This window comes from Rhinopithecus bieti, unplaced genomic scaffold, assembly GCF_001698545.2.
Source record: "Rhinopithecus bieti isolate Rb0 unplaced genomic scaffold, ASM169854v2 scaffold_57534, whole genome shotgun sequence".
Lineage (NCBI taxonomy): Eukaryota > Metazoa > Chordata > Mammalia > Primates > Cercopithecidae > Rhinopithecus > Rhinopithecus bieti.
The window spans coordinates 337,372-350,466 of NW_016823089.1; the positions used below are offsets into that span (position 1 = coordinate 337,372).

Genomic DNA, 13,095 nt, shown 5'->3' on the forward strand with positions numbered 1-13,095 from the left:
TCCCAGCTGTTTGGATGAACGGAGGCAAGATGGCGCAGTTCTGGGTTCTTCACCGTCAACTTTCCCGTGCCCGGGAAAGACACGGGTCGACTGCGCAGGCGCAACCCGACCTCTGACGGAGAAAACCGGAACCCGCCTAGCCACGCCTACCGACCCGCCCCGACCCGCCTATGTCCCGCCCACTGCCCTCCCACTCCTGGGCCCAGGACATAAAAGCCGCTCCCGGCGGGCGCGCGGAACGAACTTCCTCGGCCCTCTTCGTACGTGGGACCCAGGAACCTCGTCCGAGAACGCCAGAGCAAACTTCCTCGGCCCCTCCTTGTGCGCGGGACCCAGGAACCTCGTCGAAGAACGCCAGAGCGAACTTCCTCGGAACTTCCTCGGCCCCTACTCTTCCGCGGGACCCAGGAACCTCGTCCGAGAATGCTGGTGCGAACTTCCTTGGCCCCCGCTCCTGTGCGGACCTAGGAACCTCGCCCGAGAACGCCAGAGCGACTTCGTCGGCCTCCACCACGGGAGACCGGTGAACCTCGCTCCCTCCTTCACATTGGCTTGTAAATAAAGTTTTTTTCTGGGTTCTTCACCGTCAACTTTCCCGTGCCCGGGAAAGACACGGGTCGACTGCGCAGGCGCAACCCGACCTCTGACGGAGAAAAACCGGAACCCGCCTAGCCACGCCTACCGACCCGCCCCCGACCCGCCTATGTCCCGCCCACTGCCCTCCCACTCCTGGGCCCAGGACATAAAAGCCGCTCCCGGCGGGCGCGCGGAACGAACTTCCTCGGCCCTCTTCGTACGTGGGACCCAGGAACCTCGTCCGAGAACGCCAGAGCGAACTTCCTCGGCCCCTCCTCGTGCGCGGGACCCGGGAACCTCGTCCGAGAACGCCAGAGCGAACTTCCTCGGAACTTCCTCGGCCCCTACTCTTCCGCGGGACCCAGGAACCTCGTCCGAGAATGCTGGTGCGAACTTCCTTGGCCCCGCTCCTGTGCGGACCTAGGAACCTCGCCCGAGAACGCCAGAGCGACTTCGTCGGCCTCCACCACGGGAGACCGGTGAACCTCGCTCCCTCCTTCACATTGGCTTGTAAATAAAGTTTTTTTGCCTTGCCTACTTGCCTTTTCTCTGGCATTTGCTCTGGGTGTCGCATTAAAGCAAATCACCAGCTACTCAAGAGGCTAAGGTGGATCACTTGAGGCCAGGAGTTTGAGGTTGTAGTGTGCTATGATTGCACCTATGCAGAGCTACTGTGCTCCTTCCTGGGCAACATAAAGGGGATCCTGTCTCAAAAATTAAAAACTAAAAAAAAAAATGAAAAGAACAAAGGTCACACAACTAACTAGCAAACATGGAACCTGGATCTGAACCTAGGCAGTTTAAAAATCTGTCCTTTGTGTTTTTGTTGTTATTGTGGTTGAAACAGGGTCTTGCTCTGTCGCCTAAGCTGAAGGGCAAAGATGCAATCACAGCTCACTACAGCCCCGACCACAGGAGCTCAAGCGATCGTCCCACCTCAACCTCCTAAGCAGCTGGGATTACAGGAATGTGCCATCATGCCTGGCTAATTATGGTATTTTTTTTTAGAAATGGGGTCTTGCTATGTTGCCCAGATTAGTCTTGAACTCCTGGCCTCAGGCTGTCCTCCCACCTTAGCCTCCCATAGTGCTGAGTTTACAGGTGTAAGCCACCGCACCGGGCCTGTAGTGTCTTTCATTATAAAGTGATGACTGGGCATTGCCTGTTGCAGTCGCGCTGCCACCACGCGTACATGCATTTTCATTTTTCTTCTGGGTCAGGAGGCCCTGGGCAGTCTGAGCTTGCAGGCCTGGCCATGTCTAACAGAGCCTCCCCTCTGGACTCCGGGATAGAACCTGGATTGGAGCACTGAGGCTGGGCTAAACCTGGGAATCTGGCTAGCCTCAAGGTAAGGGAACTTGCAGCTGATCAGCAGTTCCCAGTGTGAAGGGCGGTGAGGCAAGGCCAGGCTTGCCCCAAGACAGCCTGGGAGCTGCTGGAACAATAGGGCGAACAGGGCGGGGCAGCCTAGGGAACATCGGGCACGGGGCGTGTCCAACACAGTGACCCGGCCGGCTGCCAAACAGGACCCAATTAACGCTTAGCAACTCCTTCTACTCCAGGCTTAGAGCATGTGGGAGGAAGGGGCAGAGAGACCCTCCCGAGAGGTAGAAGGGCATGCACCAGTAATGCGTTCTTTTAAATTACTGCACGTCACTCAGTCGGAAGGGTTAATCTACTCATGAACATTTAAGTTCCCTTCCCTGCCCTTTAAAAAATATTAGCAAAGCTGCTGGGAGTCAGCCCTCCTACCCTCGACAAAGCTCTCCCTATTTCTAAGTCTTCATTTATGTCCTTCAGTAAAGTTGTATCGTTTTTGTCATATAGGCAGGCCACAGTTTTTGTTAAATTTATCCTAGGTATTTTACAACAGTTATTATTGTAAACTTTTTGCATGCACATATATTTATATTTTTATATTGTCAAATCTGTTACTTTGTGCCTGCCAACTTTGTTACCAGGCTTAGAAAGGGCTTCTCCACTCCAAGATTATGGAGCTATTTGCTTATATTTTCTTTTAAAACTTTCATGTTTCTACTTAAAATACATACAAGTTTTTTGTTTGCTTTTAAGGAATGTAGGGGCTTTTCTTAGCATCTGGTATGAGATGGAGCTCAACTTTCTCTTCCAAATGGTTAGCCAATTGAACCAACAAAATGTATCGAACTACCCATCTTTTCTCCATTGATTCAAAATCCCCCCTTCATCACACATCAAATTCTTATATCTATTGAATCTCTTTCTCAGTTTTCTATTCTGTTCTATCGATCTGTTGGCTTATTCCTGGGTCGATACTACAAAATGACTTTATTTCTTATTAGAAAAGCAATAAAAGCTTATTACAGAAAGATCAGAAATATATAGACACTAAAAAAAAAATAACAAAAAGAAACACTCGTGCTTGCATCCAGGGATTACCCCATTTTACCTGGATGTTTATCACTCCAGATCATTTAATTTATATAAATGTATAGAAATATGTACATTCATAGAGTAAAATTGAGATCACACCATATAAATGGTTTTGTAAACTTTTTTCATTTCATGATACTTCAGGAATATGTTTCCTTGCCAGCAAATAGTCTTCTTTTTAAAACTTCTCAATTGTAAGATATAACATGCATACAGAAAAATACACAAAATGAACACATTTAGTTCAATGATTTATCGCAAAGCAAACACCCATATAACCAACCACTACTGAAGTCGAGAAGTACAACATTGTCAGCACCCTGGAAGCCCATCCTCTTGCTCTGTGCTCTCTCTCTCTCTCATTTTGTTTCATTTATTTATTTATTTATTTATTTATTTATTTATTTATTTATTTGAGACAGGGTCTCACTCTGTTGTCGAGGCTGGAGTGCAGTGGCATGCTTGTGGCTCACTGCAGCCTTGACCTCCCAGGCTCAAGTGATCCTCCCACCTCAGCCTCTCGAGTAGCTGGGACTACAGGTGTGTGCCACCACACCTGGCTAATTTATATATATATATTTTTTTTGTAGAGACGGGGATCCCACCATGTTGCCCAGGCTGGTCTTGAACTCCTGGGCTCAAGCATTTCTCCCACCTTGTCCTCCCAAAGTGCTAGGATTACAGGTGTGAGCTACCACACCTGGCTTTGTCTATATCTCTTGGTGTACATCTATAAATACTTCTATTGATTGTGTACCTGGGAATGGAATAGCCAGGTTATAAGGTTTGCCTATGTTCAGTTTTCATAGATACCAAAAATAGTTTTCTAAAATAATTGTATCCTTCTACCAGCTGTGTAAGAGAATTCCAGTTGTTAATTCTTGATATTGTCAAGAATTTTAATTTTAGCCATTCTGATGATGTCTCATTGTGGTTTTATCTTATTTTTTATGCATAGGCAAAATACTTTTTGTTTAAAAAGATGGCTCCCCCTGCCAATTTTAAACTTTTTTCCCCCCTTCCCAAATGACCTAATGACTTGTTAGCCTGATGCCTAATCAACAAAATCCAAGGTGGCTGTGTGGATTTCTACTTGGTAGCCTCAATACCGTTCTTGCAACCCAGCATTCACACATGCGTAATGAGTTTATTCAGAAGTAGTCTATTCTGGCCTGGGCGCAGTAGCTCAGACCTGTAATCCCAGCACTTTGGGAGGCTGAGGCAGGCGGATTACAAGGTCAAGAGATCGAGACCATCCTGGCCAACATGGTGAAACCGTGTCTCTACTAAATAAAATTAACCAGATGTGGTGGCATGTGCCTGTAGTCCCAGCTACTTGGGAGGCTGAGGCAGGAGAATTGCTTGAACCTGGGAGGCAGAGGTTGCAGTGAGCTAAGATTGCATCACTATGCTCCAGCCTGGCGACGGACTAAGAATCTGTCTAAAAAATAAAAAAGTCTGTTCTGTTTCTTCCTCTTTTGGGATAGGGGCTCAGAACTGGGGGTCCGGGCCACGTGGTCTGCAATCCAGAGGAACCCCTTTCCTACCTTCCCACCCCAGAGCCAGGTCTTCTGTCTTTTGTTAATTTTTCTTGTTGCTGACACCTGTTTAAATTTTTTTTTTGCACAGATGGGGGGTCTCCTGATGTTGCCCAGGCTGGCCTCGAACTCCTGGACTCAAGAGATCCTCCCGCCTTGACCTCTCAAACTGCTGGGATTAGAAACATGAACCACCTTGCCTGGCTTGGCCCCTGTTTAAGGCTGCCTGATGGGCTAAGGCCTGTGGAGCCTTACTACTGATAAGTTGTTTGCGTGACTGCTGGGGGACAGATTTACAGAGTTCTGTGAGTCTATTCTGATCTTGTTCTGTTTGGTCAGGAGCAGGAGCCAGTGTGTTTTCACTGATTGGGTGGAACCCGGAACCCCCAGGGTCTTTTAAGTTGTTTTCTTCTGATTCTTGGTTCTTTTGGGAAGAGGCAAGCTGATTTAAGTTTCCTTCTACCTTGGGATGCAGCGGTGCATTGAGCTGAGTTTCAAAAGATGACGGCAGCTGCATTACTCCTAAAAGTCCACCCATCTTTACATCAAGAATCTTCCTCTATCTTCTGCAACCTCTGCTGCTGATACCCAGGCAAACAGGGTCTGGAGTGGACCTTAAAAAAAAAAAAAAAGAATCTTCCTGGTAACAGCTCCATAGCAGAGTCCTATAGCAGTGCACATCCACCACTGTCCCTGATACATTCCTGCTCTGCTGGAGCTGCACATCTGGACGCTGACATCTGCAATTTTGAGGGGCTTCTAGTGCTCTCACTATCACCACATTCATGAGTCCAAATTGGTCTCCCCCAACATACTTAAGACAAACCTCTGGAAGCCAGGCCTCTGTCCCAGAATTCTGAATCTACCATGATTTTACAAACTAAGTATCAGGAGGTATTGACTCTGCTTCTCCTTTGGTGACATCTTCAACAAAGGACATAGAGGGCACACTGATGTTTGGGCTATCAAAGTCACAATAGGCACCAGTTGCTGCTTGCAGGTTCCAGCTGGTCGTGTCTAGGAAGAAGGTGCCCTCAGCAGAGTTCAACTGGAAGCCAAGCAGCCCCTGGAACTCAGAGATGAGCATGTCCTTGTTGGTGGTGCCCAAGCAGCCGAACTTCTGCACCAGCCCCGGGTCCAGGCCCACTCAGCCGCTCACTCGCGCTCGTACTCTCTGCTTCCCCAGCACCACCACGCAGCCTCTGGCTTCTTATTGTGGCTTTTAGTACATATGTGGCTTAGTACACATTTCCATCACTGCTGTCAATATTGAGTACTTTTCACTTGCTTATTGACCATTTAGAGATTCTCTTTTTGCAATACAGTTGGTGCTCTGAATCCACAGATCCGACCAACTGCAGATTGGAAATATTCAGAAAAAAAAATAAATAAATAAAAATGACAATACAACAATAAAAAATAATACAAATAAAAACAATACAGTATAACAACTATTTACATAGCATTTACATTGTACTAGGTATTATAAGTAATCTAGAGATAATTTCATGTATGTGGAAGGATGTGTATAGGTTATATGCAAATACTACATCATTTTATATAAGGAACTTGAGCATCTGTGGATTTTGATATCCACGGGTCCTGGAACCAATCCCTGGCAGATACCAAGGAATGATTGTACTTACTCAAGTCTTTTTTTTTCTTTTGATATGAGGTTGTCTTTATGTTTTCTTATTAACATTTAAATTTCTTTATTTTTTGGCTGGGCACAGTGGCTCAAACCTGTAATCCCAGCACTTTGGGAGGCCGAGGCGGGTGGATCACCTGAGGTCAGGAGTTTGAGATCAGCCTGACCAATATGGGTGAAACACTGTCTCTACTTAAAAATATGAAACATTAGGCCAGGCATGGTGGTGGGCGCCTGTAATCCAGTACCACTGGAGGCTGAGGCAGGAGGATTGCTTGAACCTGGGGGCAGGAGTTCGTGAGCCAAGATTCCACCACGCACCCAGCCTGGGTGACAGTAGGAGACTCCATCTCAAATAAATAAATAAATAAATAAAAGTTCTTTTTTTATTTTTTATATGTTTTGTTTGAGATAGTGTCTCGCCTCTGCCAGCCAGCTGGCAGTGCAGTGGTGCAATCATGGCTCACTGCAGCCTTGACCTCTTGGGTTTCAAGCACTCTCCCACCTCAGCCTCCAAAGTTACTACATTACACCACCACACCCTGGCTAATTCTTGTATTTTTTGTAAAGGATGGATCTTGGCCATGTGGCCTAGGCTTGACGTTCTTTATGGTTTCTGAATATGAGTTCTGTTTGATTATAAGTGTTGCAAAGTATTTCTTATTCTTGGTTGCTTTCATACTCATTCTTAACGCCTTATTTAAGATTATCATTCACATGCCATACAATTCACTCAGTAAGTATGACAACTCAGTGGCTTTCAGTATTTCACTGTTACGGAACCATCACCATGAGCAATTTTAGAATGTTTTCATCACCTCCAAAACAACCCACACTCCTTATCATCACCCCCCAACCCACCCATTACTTCCAGCCTAGCAAACATGAATCTACTTCTGCGCTCTATGATTTGCCTATTTTATTCCATTTTATTTTATTTACTATACAAGGTCTCCCTCTGTCACCAGGCTGGAGTGCAGTGCATGATCATGGCTCACGGCAGTCCTCCTGGGCTCAAGTGATCCTCTACCTCAGCTCCCAAAGAAGCTGGGACTACAGGTGTGCACCCCATACTCAGTTAATTTTTTTTCATTTTTGCAAGTGGGTCCTCCGAGTGTTGCTCGGTCTGGTCTCAAACTCCTGGCCTAATGTCCTCCTTGCCTTGGCATCCCAAAATGCTAGGAATTATAAGATGAGCCACAGCTCCAGCCTCTTCCAGCTCCTCATTAGGACACCATTTTACCGTTAAACCTTATGAGCCTTGGAAAGACAGGTTTTTTGGGAAAGTGGGAGGGAAGGTATATTCCATAGCAATCTAATGAGGATTTTATGTCATGGGAAGTATGTGCTCTTCATTTCACTAAGACTATCCAGCCTTCTCTCCAGACGGGCTGTAACCACTTGCACTTACATCAGCAGGAACCTAAGGCTCTCCACCAATTTGCCAGAAAACTGATACGTGATACTTCTGATTTTAGTGAAGAGGCATCTGTGGTTTGATTTGCATTGTTCTCATTACTGAGGAGATCAAACCTCCTCAATATGCTCACTAGCCAGGTATGTTTCCCCGTTCGTGAAGTTGTCTATGAAATCCCTGCCATTTAAAAATTGGGTTTTCTGACAGGAGCAGTGGCTCACACATGTAATCCTCGCACTGGGAAGCTGAGGCGAGGTGATCATCTGAGGTAGGAGTCGAACCAGCCTGGCCAACATGATGGAAACCCCTGTCTCAACTAAAAATACAAAAATTGCTGGGCGTGATCGTGGGCACCTGTAATGCAGCTACTAGGGAGCTTGAGGCAGGGGAGAAGTGCTTAACCCAGTGAGGCAGAGGTTGCAGTGAGCTGAGCTGCAACCTCTGCACTTCAGCCTGGGCAACCAGAGCGAGGACTATTCAAAAAAAAAAAAAAAAAAAAATTGGGTTTCCTTTTCTCTCTTGTCTGATTTGCAGGAGTTCTCTGAATGTTCCAGCTATGACTCTCTTCTTGGCTTGGCACCAAGCTTCTCCCAGCTGTCACTAGTCGCTTGCGCTGCTCTATGGGGCCACTCTATTGAATAGAGTGTTTCAATGTTAAATCTATTGATTTTTTTTTTTAATGCCCTCCGCTTTTTAAAAATCTTGTTTAAGAGATCCTCCCTGCCCCCAAGGTGTGTTAATCGTTGAGCAACCTACATTTTCTCCCAGTAATTTTGACCCGGAACCTTTCTTCTATTCTGCTGACCCCAGGGTCTGTCATTAGCAAACTCCCCTGCATCTCCAGCCCTTGCTTTGGATACTCCCTTCACCTTCACCTTCTTGCTCTTTAAAAGACCCCACAGTCTCCCTGTGGGCGTGGCTCCTGTGCGTCCTCTCAAATTGCTGTCTGGCCGTTTCTGTCATGTCCCTTGAACGCCAGAGACTCTGACTGCACTCTATAGTACCTTGAGGTCAATAGGATAATAGGCGTCTCTTCTGTGTTGCTGACTCCGCATGCACTAAGTGGCGTGGTGAGGGAACATGAACTTTGTATTTTCTGGTCTTGTCCTTCTCTCTGGGAGTCCCCCTGTGGTAAAGTGGTATATCCCTTTCGTGTCTCCACCTGTTGCTCTCTGTCTGAAACTTGGTTTAGGCTACGCTCTACTTCTCCTTCCACACAGGGTCCTGTCCTATTTCTTCTTTCTCTATTCCAACACCAACACCACACACACACACACACACTACACTACACACAAGCACACACACTCTGCTCATCTGAACAGCTAATATCTTTAAGGCTTCTGTGTTCTTTGGTTCTCATGCCTTGAATCCCAGGCACCTTTGGGAGGCCGAGTGGGCTGATCACCTGAGGTCAAGAGTTCGAGACCAGCGCATTGTCTTCTATTTTGTATTAAACTTTCTCTTTACTTAATATGCAAAAAGGTATCCAGGCCGTTTTTTTGGTGGTTTTTGGTGGTGGGTGCCTGTAAATCTCAGCTTACTTGGGAGGCTGAGGCAGGAGATTCCTTGAACCAGGAGGCTTAGGTTGCAGTGAGCTGAGATCGCACTGCACCCAGCCTTGTGTAATCTGTGATGATTCTATTCTCCAATAATTATAAAAATAATAAAATATATGGATCATGTTCTATTTATTTTTCCGCTGCTTATTACGCAGTCTGGCCATGCGGCGTCAAAAGTACGCTTACCATTGAAGAGATATGTGCACGGCGCGGGTTGTATCCATCTCTTTTCTTTCTCTCCTCCCACTCTCCTAGTGTTAATTCTGAATTCTTTTCTTCCAGTAGATAATTTCTATCTTTTCTTCTTAGGTTCTTTGCCCTTTATTTACTTCCAAGGATTTCTTCCTCCGCTTCACTTTTAATTTTCTCCTGTGGGTTTTTATCCCTTTTTTTTTTTTTCGATCGGGACCGTAGGAGAGACGTGCGCAGCGCGCGCCGCCGGGGGAGAGAAGAATAGATGAAAAATTATGAGCTATACAATGTTCTGCAAACGTTTCTGGTGAGATTTTTAAAGATGACATGTGCGGGAATGACTATGAGTAAGAGTATAGATGTATTATATTTTAATATGACTTAATTTATTGTGTACAAGCGCATGCGGTGGGATTTGAAAGAAAGACTTGTGAATAATTGAGGTTCAACAGAATATTATCTGTGATAAAAAATAAATAATTTAATAGAAAATTAAATGTGTACTTTAAACTTTTTAAAAAATGCATCCATATCTAGGTATAAAACCTAAAAAGCAAAGGGAAAATTTTGTCCATATCTCAAAAGTGTATATTTTTATATATTCCAACCTGTTTTACTCATATAAAACTCCATCTACCAATAGGCATTTTCTCCTATGTTTCCCTAATGGTATATTAAGACTTTTATTTTTTCCTTTTAAAATAACTAGTGTTGTGTTAAATGATGCTAACAATGAAAAGGATCTAGACCTAGACACTGTAAATCAGTTCCAAGATATTTGAGCCTAAAAGAAAAGGAAAAAGAATTTAAGGCTACTGCACAATCCCTACATGAACTCTAAGTCTATTTTTGTCTGATTGCAAAATACACTGATTCTTTCTCGAACTCAAAATGTTATTAGTTACTAGTAAAATAATTAATGTATTATAGGTTTGGATCTTATAATTTTGCCATGTGAAAGTGTAATTGTGTTTTAAAATTAAGGTTATTAAAGCTCTAAATAAGATAACAATTTAATATACTTTGCTATAACAATCTCTCTTATACATATGTGTGTATATGTGTGTTTGTTTTATATCTATAGAAAGAACTAACTTTATATTTTATTTCTAATTTTGGAACCCTTTATTTTTAAATTTATGTCATAAACCACCTTCATTTGCAAAGTTTCACATCCCATGTTACGTATGTATGATTGTGTACACATAGAAGAGGTGTACAGGAATAGGTGGAGCAGGACTAAAAAGAAACAACAAACAATGAACAGAAAAGCTCTGATAGTTCAGAAGTAGGGGAAAGATGAATGTGAAATTTATTGTTTTTAATTGAGACGGAGTCTCACTCTGTCACCCAGGGCTGGCATGCAGTGGTGTAATCTCAGCTCACTACAACCTCCACCTCCCAGGTTCAAGCGATTCTATTGCCTCTGCCTCCCGAGTAGCTGGGATTACAGGCATGAGCCACTGCACTCAGCCTGATATGGTTTGGCTGTGTCACCACCCAATTCACATCTTGAATTGTAACTCCCACAATTCCCATGTATTATGGGAGGAACCTGGTAGGAGGTAATTGAATCATGGGGGCAGGTCTTTCCCGTGCTATTCTCGTGATAGTGAATAGGTCTCATGAGATCTGATGGTTTTAAAAATGGGAGTTTCCCTGCACAAACTCTCTCTTTGCCTGCTACCATCCATGTAAGACGTGACTTGCTCTTCCTTGCCTTCTGCCATAATTGTGAGACTTCCCCAGCCACATGGAACTATAAGTCCACTAAACCTCTTTCTTTTATAAATTGCCCAATCCCAGGTATGTCTTTATCAGCAGCGTGAAAACAGACTAATACACAGCCCAACAAGAATTCTTATGTTTGAATCTTGCACATTTAACCAACATTGAACCAGAGACAGGCTGATCCAAATTCATCCACGACTCTTGTACAGTATGGCCCATGTTTTCCACTGTGTCATAAAGGAGATAGGTAAAGGAGATTTCTTTTCACGTTAGCAGCTAGACTTGTTTGCCAAGTAAGGACTAGTAGCCAAAAACCTCTTCCAAGTATAAATTGTAGGTTATTGGAACACTATCACCTTCAAACTGAAAATAAACTCACGCACTTGGATCAAGCTACACAAGTGTTTCCTCAGTACAATCAGGAATTATTACAAATACCTAGCACCAAGTACAGATACGCATTAGAAGGCTACCCAGGACAGTTATAATATTACATTTCATTATGAACTCACCAGTTCTATTATCAGGGATGATATTATATTTTATTTCAGGATAAAACAAACAAGTAACTACAGTTTTAATCAAGAGTTTTAGTTAAGTCTTTATAAAAGGACTTTATGAAAGCAAAAGGATAACACAATTAGATGCTGTCAACAAAAGACTTTTGAAAGATTTCCATCCCCCAGTTGGGATGCATTTGTCCTTTGATGGTATCAGGTCCACAAACTTCACTGGTCACATTATAAAGAGAATCTGCATCAGTAGGACTTTTAGAATACAAAGTAGGATTTTGATAAATAAACAGAACACATCTTTCACAGGAGCCTAATTTGGATGGTCAGATGCTTTTTTGCTCAGTCAACAAAAAGATGGAATCCTCCTTCAGCAGGGTCAGGGTGAACCCCTTAGATATTCTCTGTAGATATTTATTAAATATAACCAGTTTAATTGATCTACTGAGCACACTCTTTCATGTGGTTTTGAGCATACTAAAAGGCTTTGTTTGAATATATTGATCATGTTTGAATATAATCACTATATTCGCAAGTCTTAAACCAGTCCCTGAGAACCCTGAGAGACACAATGTTCCTTAAAACAACACTGCAAATGTATTCACTATACGTGTTTTTTTCTTATGCTAAAAAACGGAAGAATTTGGAAACCACAAATAATAAATAAAATGATTACGTATAGGAGAGGAAGGAGACAGGATGGAATGGATGGGGTAGAAGCTATACTTCCTGGAATATACCTTGTTTTGTACATTTAACTCTAGAATTATGTGAATGTTTAACATAAGAGTAAAACAAACTGAAATCAACATGTATTGGTAATTTGTGTCTTTCTTTTTTCTTGATCAGTCTATCTAGAGGTTTATCAATTTTATTGATCTTTTCAGAGAACCAGCTTTTGGCATCATTGATTTTTCTCTAATGTTTGTTTGTTTCTTATTTGATTGATTTCCTCTCTTATCTTATTTCCTCCCCTCTGAGTTGAATTTGCCCTTCTTTTTCTAGTTACTTAAGATGGAAAGTTAATTTAAAAATTTTCTTCTTTTCTAATGCTAATAGTTGCACATCTATGAATTTCCCTCTAAGAATAGTGAGTCCCTATGTGTGTGTGTGCATGCTTGCTTGTGTGTGTGAGTGTGTGTGTGTGTTTGATGAGTTGTTTTTGGTTTTGGGTTTTTCTTTTTTTTGAGGCTAGGTCTGGCTCTCTTGCTCAGGCTGGAGTGCAGTGGTACAATCTCTGCTCACTATAACATCTGCCTCCTGGGCTCAAGGCATCCTTTCATCTCAACCCTCCAGGTAGCTGAGACTACAGGGGCACACCACCACACCCGGCTAATTTTTGTAGAGATGGGTTTCACCATGTTGTCCAGGCTGGTCTCGAACTCTTGAGCTCCAGTGATCCTCCCACCTCAGCCTCCCAAAGTGCTGGGATGACAGGTGTGAGCCACTACACCCGGCCTGTTTTTTGTTTTTATTTGTTTTTATTTTTTATTTATTTATTTTTTTTTTT

General features: G+C 43.5%; 1 pseudogene; it reads right to left on the reverse strand.

Annotated features, from left to right (window-relative positions):
- Positions 1-4,760: 4,760 nt before the first annotated feature.
- On the reverse strand, positions 4,761-9,314 carry LOC108521391 (uncharacterized protein C6orf106 pseudogene; annotated as a pseudogene).
- Between the last annotated feature and the right edge of the window lie 3,781 nt (positions 9,315-13,095).